Here is a 9,272-nt window from a genome sequence, read left to right on the forward strand (position 1 = left end):
GCTCTAACTCCTGTGATCCTTTGAACAGGTAAGTCAGACAGATGCTAGAACTCTACAGTAGTGGAATTCAAGCTGATATTCAGGCCACCACTGAAATTCAAAATTATCTCCCCTTCTGGTCTGGTGAGAATGGGGGTGCTAAACTGAGTTAAATTTCATTGCTTATTTTGATTGACACTAATTTAGCATCTAACCTAATTGCACAGAACTGGACCATTGGCAGCTTAGATCTCTTTGTCTCCCTCCCACACAGGACTTACTGGCAAATCCAGGCATTACCCACTTCCCCAAGGCCTGTATACCCCTCAGCTCATCTCCCTAAGAAGGCAGGCCAGACTTATGGGAAACAAGAAGGATTATTCCAGGGTCAGAGGGGACTCCTGAGTTCAGAAGAGGGAGAGTGGGAAAGGGATTGCTATGTAAGAAAGAGAGAATTATCTGAGGGATCATAGTGGGTCTCTTGGGAGGGGCTGAGGAAGGAGAGGAGATGATGTTGTGGGGAAGAATCTTTTAGGGAAGATGTTTTTGGCATCAGAACTCAGGAAGAGAGGTCCAGAGGGATACAGTGATGGAGAATCAAGCTTGAAGGAGGGGACTGAATTCTGGTCCTCCAACCAAACATTTCTTTCCCAAGCCATCTGGACAGACCTGGAAGGGACTGGGAAGCAGTGGAATTAACCTAAGAGCCACAACTGAGGGTTCTGCTCCCCTTCTTCACTATCCCTCCCCAAGCCCAGCTCTCACAGGGATAAGAATGCAACAGGTGAACAGGCAGATGTGATGGTCTGGGAGTCAGGAAACCTGGGTCAGGATCTTCACTCTGCCAATTTGTCCCTATGTGATCTCCAGAAAATCCATTCCTGAGAGGCTAGTGTAATAGCATCAGTCCCATTTTGGGAGTGATTGCATAGGGACCATCTTTATCAGGGTTAGACTGTGGTCAATAACTAAACAGGCTTTTTATTCTGTGGTCTGAATAACTGAATGGCTTACATATCTGAATATTACCATAGGTTTTGCATGTATGTAATTAATAACGCTCATTTATTTATTGAAATTCTTAGTGGCTTTTAGTCATCATGTACTTTCTCAATCAATGATCAGACCTGGCTTTCTAGCTGTTCCCCTTGCCTGTGTAGTACCTGGAGCACCTCCCTCTCATTAGAAATATACATTAAGTTCAAGGTAGTTTGTGAGACCTCTTCTACTCAAAAGTAGAGCTTGAGCCCCCATCCATATGCTTGTGTTTACTAGTCAAAGGATACAGTTCAAATGATGGATATTTAATGGAAAAGCACATATAAAAGGCAGCAAGGAAACGTTCCCCCAGTGAACGGGGAAATTTTTTTTTGTTCCACAAAATAGACACATCACCAGTGGGAAGAGCAGACAAACTTAGGGAGTGTATCCATTCACGTGAAGCAGCATATAAGTAGGGAATGCTTGTGACCAGGGCACGTGTACGGAAGGGTCACTCACTGGACCCCAGTGACCTCACATGGAGGGTGGCCTCTAATGGGCGTGTGGGTATGATGTGTAATCTCTATCAGGTATTGCCACTTGCTGGTCTCTTGTGGTTGCTCCTGGAGCGTGCCCTCGTGTCTCATGGCTACCATGGCCACCATTCTGCTTTCTGCTACCAGCTTTATCTGGTCAGAGGGTCTACTGCACATGTTGGCTCCTCCGTACTAGGGTGCAGTGGCTAGAAAGTCCCTCCCTGTTGGAGCATGTTGGCAGATCTTCAGCTGCAGTCAGAGCTGAGAGCCACTATCCATCCCGCTAAAGACCACAAACCAGAATGCTTCCAGATTAAGACTGAGTCTGACTTTTAAACTTTCTCAATTTGGGGCTAGGTGACAGCACTTTGCCCTAGACAACTGTTTGAGTTAGGACTAGAAACCTCCAAGGTCCCTTGATGTCTCATAAAAATGAAAAGGAGCAGGGAAAGAAAGGACAAAAACTCTACCGAGGCGTGGCTTCCCACCTAGTCCTTGATTCCCATCTTGATTATGAATGCTGGGAGATAAAGAAGTTTAATTGACCGAAATACAGCATTAAAGCTGGGGGGGGATGGGAGCTGTGGCTTGACCCTTCCTGTTTTTTGTCCCACTTGATATGATTAATCAGAGGGTTGGTGAAGTTTTTTCTGTTACATCTTTCAAGGAATATTGTATGATTCTTTTTTTTTTTTTTTGCTATTTTTGGTGAGGCAATCAGGGTTAAATGATTTGCCCAGGGTCACACAGCTAGTAAGTGTCATGTGTGTGAGGCCAGATTTGAACTCAGGTCCTCCTGACTCCCAGGCCAGAGCTCTATCCACTTTGCCACCTAGCTGCCCCCTCATGGGAAATCCCTTATTGGAAGACAGCTTTTAAAGGTAGAATAAAGCCATGTATTCAGGTCACGTGTGTGATCTTTAAATTGTATTCTGTTCATTTGCGTTTCAAGTCAGAGAGAAGCTTCAGAATTTGTTACCCTAAGTCAGATAGTTGTGTGGATCAAAAGACTTATCCTAGACAGAGGGGTTAAAATACAAGATTGGATAATGTTTGGTTAATTAATGCTTAATTAAGCAATTTAAACTCAATTAAACTTCTTTATCTTCCAACCTTTGCCTTGGCACGGGGCTTGGTGTTTGCTAACTGGGTGTTGTGGCTTAAAGCCTCTAAGATTAAATGGTTGTCAGCCTTCCTTTATTAGGTAGAGGCTTTCTAGTCACCACATACAAGCTGATTGGAGCTGAGATGGCTCAGTTTATCAGATGGGCCTGAATAGGTAAAGCCCAGAAACTGGTTGAAAGTAATGGCCAGCAGAGACCATGAGACCAGTGAAAACACACACTAGCATTGTCCTAACATCCTTTCCCCACAGAAATGCAAGAAGCTCAAGAGAGGGAAAGAAAGGAAGAGTAGTAAAGACACTCCAAGATGCCTAGGTACAGGCTCAGCAAAGGGGAAGGCCAGAGAGAGAGAAGCATGATTATATCATGAGAACACATTTGTGACCTGAAGTAGCTTTACTTTCAAGTGGATTGAGATGCACAGGGTACCCTGAACCTGGCTGAAGCTTTCTGGGGATCCCTGTGTTTGACAAGGGGTACCCAAGGTACTACATGTATATGGGGCAAGACTCCAAGGTTTGATATGTCCTGTACTTGGGGTGCCTTCTCTCCCCTCATACAGTCCTTGGTGCCAATCAGAACTCCTCCAGGAGGTCTTTCCTGACCCTTTCTCCTGCTCAAATTATCTTATATTTACTTACCTGTGTACATGCTGTGTTCCTGCTAGAACTTGAACTCTCTTAATACAAAGTTTATTTTTTTTTGTCTTTGTAGCACCAATGTCCAGCACAAAGGGGTGTGTGTGTGTGTGTGTGTGTGTGTGTGTGTGTGTACGTGTGTGGGAGAGAAAGAGAGAGAGGGAGAGAGAGGGAGAGAGAGAGAGAGAGAGAGAGAGAGAGAGAGAGAGAGAGAGAGAGAGAGAGAGAGAGAGAGAGAGAAACCAGCTCTATCAACTTTCCATCTAACTGCACATCATAATCTGGACAAAAGTGTTTTCATCCACTTGGTCCTTCCTGTGTGGATAGTTACATTAAACTCTTCTGTATTACTAGAGATCTCATTTAGAAGGTTCTGTAATATTCTAGGGCTTGATACAGCCAATGCAATATCTTCTGCAAATGAGTATCTGGAGGATCTCATCTTTATATGGGAAATCTCTTTCAATTGGACTCTTTGGGACAGCCTTGATCATTGAGGCACATACCCTCCTGTTTTATGTCCCACTTGACATGATTAATCAGAGGCTGGTGAAGTTTTTTCTGTTATGTCTTTCAAGTGATATTGTATGATTCTTAAATATGCATGGGAGATCCCTTACTGGAAGACAGCCTTTAAAGGTAGAATTTTGCTTTAGAAAATCAAATGATTTTTTGTCAACAGTGGAATATTGTAGTTGTAATAACTTTAAATCAATTGTGAAACTATAAAGATGTGTTTTCTGTTCCCTTCTAATACCTCCATCAAAAATGCCTCGCATAATTTCTTTGTAGGGTAGCAATAAGGTCAGATTTTTCCCCGAATCTTTTGTATTCTCCCCTCTTGCAGATATTTTGAGGATAATCACTCAATGCTCTCAAAATTGTGTCACTCTCACAATGGACCACCTCCTCCTTGTACACTTGGCATCTACGTATGTGTGTATGTGTGTATATATACACACAGATATATACATACACACATGTATATACATATTTATATATATACACATAAACCATACATAAACCAATATGTACACTGTGTATATATGTACATAACCATATGTATACTCATATACACATATAATATATGTATATACACATACATGTTGCTTGTCCTTCATTTTCAAAGAGGACCAATGACATCGTAGGGTGATCGACTTGAGTATGAATTGGATTTCAGTGAGGCAGAGCTGCACAAAGTTGTCAGCCTCACTCGATGTCTGTGGCGTCTAACAAGTTGTGGCCGCCTCGTGGTTGTTGGAACAAATTATTGTCATCTGCCCTGCCCCTGGGGGAAGTCATCACATGCTTGGGGTAGACACCCCCTAACTCAGCAATGAGTTTGTGTCCTGTTGGCTACCCTCAGCCTGGTTTGGCTCATTTGCTGAGAAGGTTTTTACCGAGATAAAATTGCTGTGCATGGAGTCACAGGTGAGAGTTGAGCGCTAGGCGGACACCAAAGGTGTATAAGCAGCCTTGAAAAGGACTTGGCAGCTCTCACACCAGAGATGCTAGTCCTCCTTGAACCCATACACCCTATTCACATGAGTATATAGGAGTATATGCTTATATACATACTCACATGATATACACGTGTGTATGTGTGTGTGTGTGTATATATATATGTACATACACACATATACACATGTACGTGGGTATGTGAGGCAGCTGGTGGCACAGAATAGCACAGTGGGTCTGGAGTCAGACCTGAGTTCAAATCTGGCCTCAGGTACTTACTAACTATGTGACCCTGGGCAAGTCACCTGATCTCCCTGGGCCTCAGTTTCCTCATCTGTAAAATAGAGATAATAACAGCACCTACAGGTTTGTTGTGAGGATTCAATGAGATACTATTTGTAAAATGCCTGGCATTATGGCTCTATGTAAATGTTTATTCCCTTCCCCACCTCCCCAGTGATCCAATCCAGCTGCTCTTCCTATCATTGCTTCACGTAATTGTTATTTCCTCATTCAGTACATGCAGAATGGGGAAAGAAGATTCCCATTTGTGGTGACGAGTTTGTTATACAAGTCTGCATAGATCTTTTCCATTTTTCATTTATTGGCTGTCTTCCATCCCATTCATCCTTAAATGCCATTGGGATTTCAAATGAGCCTATGTCTTAAATTGGTGGTATTCTTGGCCACCAGATCTTTTCACTTGGATCAAGTGTTTGCTGACCAAGTTGAGTTTTAGGTTCTTTTGGTTCCAGGGTGGTGCATGACTTACTCATTTAACTTCCTTAGGAAATGGTGACAGCCAGTGTCAATGTCTCTCCTTTTATCCAGTTCACATTTTTCATCTTCAATGGCTTTTTGCCATTCAGTTGCCTCAATTGCATATATCTTTTCATTTTGCTTTTTTCTATTAGTTCTGTCTTAATTTTGACCTCTGATTTAACAAATTGGCAGTCTAATTGTTGTGTGCATACAGCTGATTTGGATACAACTGCACATTAGCAACCAATCATTTACTGTCTATTACAATATAACTAGCTTCATGTTTTGAGATGTTGTTTGGTGTTTGCCACACCCAGTGCTTCCTGGTCCATTTCTTGAAGAAAGTATTCATGTTTCTACATCTGTAAAAAAAAAAATATGAGGAGGTTGGAATAGAGGATGTCTCACATTTTCTCCAACTATAAATCTATGATTGTCAGATTCTACATATAGGCACAAGGCTTCTGTGTGATCTACAAGTTTGTGGTCTCTCTAGTTTCTTATTCAGAGCCATATTTGCCACCATATTTTTCGCAGTCTTTTCCTATGCCCAACTTTGATGTCATAGATTGTTAAAATCAATTTTGACTTAGTTTGGATGGTCATATTGAGTTCTTTATGGAATTTCTTCACTGTCTTGTCCTCTGTAACAGATGCTGATGCACAAATTGTGATTATTTTTATCTTAACTCTTCCTGTAAATACTTACATGAGCACTAAAATACAAGATGACCAAACATCCCATAAATTGACATTTTCTTTCATTCTGGATACATGAGAAAACCAATATTTTCAATTCCTTATTGTTTTTTTTCTTTTCAAGGAAAAACAATGAGCTATTATTTAGCCGAAACTTCCTTCTGATTTCATTTATAATGAGAATGATAAGATGGGTACAATTGAGTTCTTCTAGCAGTCTATCTTGTCACTGGACAAAAGTCTTGCATTTAGAGTATTACCAGATGAGTTAACATTTATGGACCATCTCAAATAGTGATTCTTAACACCTTCTTGCCTCTTTCCCAGTACACTGCCCCATCTCCACCTTTAAGCTGCTGTAAACCCCACCCACAAACTTGGGATCAGGGGCTACGAGCAGGATGGGACTTCAGGGATTATCTAGTAGTCCAACTCTCTCATCTTACTTCCAATCAAGCACCTGCTCTAGAATCTTCTCCTGCCTCACGGCCAGGACCTCCCAGGACTGTCTGTCTCCTCTAGGACTGACCATCCCTCATCTGGCCATCCAGCTGCAGGCTCTTCTTTATCAAATGCACACTTTCCTAATGCAGAGCTTTTCCCAGGCTACTTTCCCTTTGATCTCAAGCCTTCCATCTCCTGTCATGTCATTTCTTGCTTAATCTCTAGCCTTTGGAGGGAAGAGTAGTGAAATGGGAACTCCTATCTGACTGTGTGCCTTCTATCGCATTCTACAATTTGTCTCCAGTCTGTTCTCCAACTTCTTCTGAGGAGTGGCACCTTCTACTCAATGATGGACATTCTATTCCCCATTTCTCTCAATCCAATTCCTTATTCCCACGCCAAAGTTCTAACCAGATGTCACCCATCCCTTCCACTATACTCTCTGGAATGCCTATTCCATAGGCAACAAGCTTCCCTTCATCTTAAGTCTTTCCCTCTCTCATTCCTTCCATCTTCTGGCTATTACTATAACCTGACTCCCCGCTGATGGCACAGCCTCCCTGGCCACCCTTTCCAATACTTGCATCTTCACTAATTCCCCTTGGCTCACTGGTTGAGGTGGGGGAGTTGGAATACTCCTTGCTCCTGACTGCCACTTCTGGGTTCTCCCTCTACCTCCATCACTAAGTAACCTCTTCTCTGAGGCTCGTGCAATTCAAATTTATCACCCCATCAATATCCCGGTAGCCTTTGTCTATAGACCTTCAGGTTACTCCATTTCCTTTCTCAATGAATTCTGTACCTGGCTGCCTTCACTCTTACACATATGCTTCTTGCCCTCTCTACAGCCTCTGACACTATTGATCACCCTTTCCTCCTTGATACTCTTTCCTCTCTAGGTTTTAGGGTCACCATTCTCTCTTGGTTCTCCTAACCATGTGACTGATCTTTCTGTTTCTTTTGCTGGATTCTCCTCCATATCGCACCCTCTAACCATAGGCGTCCCTCAGGGTCCTGTCCTGGGCCTTCTCTCTACATACTACTGTATTTGGTGATCTTATCAACTTCCATGGATTAAATTATCTCTATGCAGATGATACTTAAATTTACCTCTCCTCCCCTAACCTCTCTGTTGACTTCTAGCCTTGCATCTCCAATTGCCTTTCAGACATCTCAAATTGGAATGTTTGGTTAGACATCTTAAATTCAACATGTCCAAAATGGAACTCATTTTCTTTTCCCCTAAGCCCTCTCCCCTCCAAACTTCTCTATTACTATTGAGGGCACCACCATCCTCCCAGTCCTTCAGCCTCACAACCTAGGAGTCATCCTGGATTCCTCACTCTCTCAATCCCACCCCTCCACCCCCATGTCTGAGCTGTTGCCAAGGCCCGTCAATTTCACCTTCGCAGCATCTCTCAAATATGCCCCCTTCTCTCCTCTGACACTGCCCCGACTCCAGTGCAGACCCTCATCACCTCACACCTGGACCACTGCACTAGGCTGCTGGTTGGTCTACGTGCCTTGTCTCTCCTCACTCCAGTCTATTTTCCACACAGCTGTAAAAGTGATATTCTTTTTTTTTTTTTTTTTGGCAATTGGGGTTAAGTGACTTGCCCAGGGTCACACAGCTAGTAAGTGTCAAGTGTTTGATCTGAGGCTGGATTTGAACTCAGGTCCTCCTGACTTCAGGGCTGGTGTTCTATCCACTGTACCACCTAGCTGCCCCTTAAAAGTGATATTCTTAAAGGACACGTCACCCCCATACTCAGTAAACTCCAGCGGCTCTGTCTCGCCTCTAGGATCAAATACAAAATCCTTTGCTTGGTGTTCAAAGCCCTCTGTAACCTAACCCTGCCCTCCTACCCCACCCCCACCTTTCCAGTCTTCTTCCATTCTTCAATCTCCTTTGCTCTAAGGACACTAGTCCCCGTAGTGTTCCACAAACGAGACAGACGCTCCATCTCTGGGCTCTGGGCATTTTTTCTGGCTGTCCCCCATGCCTGGAATGCTCTGCCTCCTTATCTCTGGCTCCTGGCTTCCCTTGGGTCCTAGCTAAAAATCCCACCTTCTACAGGAAGCCATTCCCAACCCCTCTTAATTCTAGTGCCTTCCATTTAAAAAAAAATTTCGTATTTATCCTGTACATAGCTTGTCTGTATTTATTTGTTTGTTTTCTGTCTCCTCTTTTAGACTGTGAACTATTTGGGGCAGGAACTGTTTTCTGTCTCCTGTATCCCCACAGCTTAACACAGTGTCTGGTGCTTACTAAATGTTTAGTGACTGAGTATGAATCTGAAAAAATGACAGAATTGGAACCTAAGGTCCCTGCCAGCTGCAGCCATCACTAATGATGCTGGGGTCCCATGTTATCAATGTATGATAGGAGGATGATGAAGAGTTTAATCTTTAAGGTCTCCCAGGTATTTTTTCCTGAGACACTGGGCATGTCATATTTCTTCTCTGAGCCTCTGTGTCATCTCTAAAATGGGGGTAGAAATACTTACACAGGTGGTTGTGAAGAAAGTGCTTTGTAAACATTAAAGCCTTAGAGAAGTAAACTGTTGTTAAAGTAAAGTCCTCCTCAGCTCTTGCAGTCTACGGCCTTAGAATGTTTTAGGTACCCCAATGGGCCAGGACAAAGGCAAGGA

This window comes from Phascolarctos cinereus, unplaced genomic scaffold (assembly GCF_003287225.1).
Source record: "Phascolarctos cinereus isolate Bilbo 61053 unplaced genomic scaffold, phaCin_HiC Scaffold_5;HRSCAF=322, whole genome shotgun sequence".
NCBI lineage: Eukaryota > Metazoa > Chordata > Mammalia > Diprotodontia > Phascolarctidae > Phascolarctos > Phascolarctos cinereus.